This window comes from Neophocaena asiaeorientalis, unplaced genomic scaffold (genome assembly GCF_003031525.2).
Source record: "Neophocaena asiaeorientalis asiaeorientalis breed wild unplaced genomic scaffold, Neophocaena_asiaeorientalis_V1.1 scaffold165, whole genome shotgun sequence".
Taxonomy (NCBI): Eukaryota; Metazoa; Chordata; class Mammalia; order Artiodactyla; family Phocoenidae; genus Neophocaena; species Neophocaena asiaeorientalis.
In genome coordinates, this window is record NW_020173918.1 from 1,210,048 (window position 1) to 1,212,635 (window position 2,588).

Genomic DNA, 2,588 nt, shown 5'->3' on the forward strand with positions numbered 1-2,588 from the left:
AGGCCCCGGGGGTGAGAGGCCCGGGTACCAAAAAAAAAAAAAAAAAAAGAGACCCTAGAGGTTAATATCCAAAATATATAAACAGCTCATATAACTAAAGTTAAAAAAAAACAAAAGAAAAACCAATTAAAAAATGGGCAGAAGACCTGAACAGACATTTCTCTAAAGAAGACATACAGATGGCCAACAGGCACATGAAAAGAAGCTCAATCTCACTAATCATCAGAGAAATGCAAATCAAAACCACAATTTGATATCACCTCACACCTGTCAGAATGACTACCATCAAAAAGACCAAAAATAACAAATGTTGGCGAGGATGTGGAGAAAAGGGAACCCTTGTACACTGTTGGTAAGAATGTACATTGGTACAGCAAGTATGGAAAACAGTATGGAGGTTCCTCAAAAAGATAAAAATAGAACTACCATATCACTCAGTAATTCCACTCTTGGGTATTTATCCAAAAAAAACAAAAATACTAAGTCAAAAAGATACATGCACTCCAACGTTAACAGCAGCATTATTTACAATTGCCAAGATACGGAAGCAAACTAAGTGTCCATGAACAGATGAACGGATAAAGAAGAAGTGGTATATATACATAATGGAATACTACTTAGCCATAAAAAAGAATGAAATGTTGTCATTTGCAGCAACATGGATGAATTTGGAGGGCATTATACTAAGTGAAATAAGTCAGAGTAAGACAAATACTGTACGATACCACTTATATGTGGAATTTAAAAAATAAACTAACTAGTGAATACAACAAAATAGAAACAGACTCACAGATACAGAGAACAAATGAGTGGTTACCAGTGAGGAGATGAAAGGGGGGGAGGGGCAAGATAGAGGTAAGGGATTAAGAGGTACAAACTACTATGGATAAAATAAATAAGCTACAAGGATATATAATACAACAGAGGGAGTATAGCCAAAAATTTATAATAACTATAAATGGAGTATAACCTTTAAAAATTGTGAATCACTATGTTGTACACCTGAAACTTATAGACTATTGTACATCAACTATACCTCACTTTTTTTAAAAAGAGAGAGAGAGACCCTAGAGGGCTCCCTCGCCCCTTCTACCATGTGAAGACCCACATGAACCAGGAAGCTGGTTCTCACCAGATACAGAATCTGCCAGCTGATTGGGCTTGATCTTGGGCTTCCCAGCCTCCACAACTGTAGGAAATAAATTTCTATCATTTATAAGCCATCCAGTCTATGGTATTTTGTTATAGCAGCCTGAAGGGACTGAGATCATACTTATGCAATGGCCTTTAAGAAACTGAAGTTCAACAGGAAAAACTATCTGTGATAAAAGATAAATAACAACATCGGTGATCAGAAAAAATAAAGAAATAAGGGTAAATGCTAAGTAAAACCTCAAAAAACGTTTGGCATGACAGTATTGCCAAAAGTATGGGAAAACAAGTATTCTCAGTTTATTAGAGAGAGTGTAAATTGGCTAGTGTACCAGTCAGATGGCATGTTAAGAGGGTAACTGAAGGAAGATTAACGAAAAGATTATTTATAGAGATGTAAGGGTCGAGGGAACGTGTCAGGGTTGGCGAAGCACCCAAGGACAGGCAGCTGCAGGAAGTGGTTGCCACCAGGCCTGAACTGGTAAGAGGAGGGAGCTTTTACTGAAGCGTGGAGGGAGCGGTGGCCACTGCGGAGGAGTTGCCAAACAGGCTTCTGGAAAAGGAATGCAGCCACTGCCAAACAAGCCTGGAGCTCCTTTCTCCTGCCCTTCCATCTGGTGCTAGTGTTTCTCACAGGGAACCTGATTGGAAGTTGGTGGGCAAAGACACTGGCTGATAAGAGTTTTCATGGAGGTAAGCCTCCTGGGGTACCAAGCAGAGTGGTGAAAGGCAGTGTATATTTAGAAGAGAAAGAGACTATCCAACAGAGAAACAAGTTGACATTATCTATCAATTTTAAATAAACACCCTTGGATCTAGCCATTCAACTTCTAAGAATTCACCCTACAGAGAAACTCAAATGTAAATAAAGTTGGAAAATAAAAAATAGCAGCATTTTACATTTGTTGAGAGCTTACTATGCACTAAGGGGCTTTACATTTAATCCTCACAGGAACCCTATGAGTTTGGCACTATTATTATCACCATTTTACACTTGAGGAAATTAAGGCTGGTGAAGCTAAGACATGGTCACAGAGTAAATAAGTGACAGCACTGGGATTTAAACCCAGTCAATCTGACTCCAGCATCTGAGCTATAAGAGAAGCCACAGCAGCGTTGTTTGTAAAAGCAGAAGACTCCGTATAAACATAAATGACCCTGATTTGGGGACAGGGTAAACAAATTATGGTACCTCTACACAATGGAATACTATGAAGCTTAAAAAAGAATGGAGTAAATCAATGTGTGCTGATATGAGAGTCTCCAAGATACACAGTATACATGAGGGAAAAAGCAAGCTACAGAACATTGTAGTCTTATGTATCCATTTGTACCTAATAATGAATGGTACACAAGAAGCTCTGAGCAATGGTTTATCTCTGGGGAGAAGGTCTGGTAATCAAATCTTTTAGTCCTGTTTTAATATATATATTTTA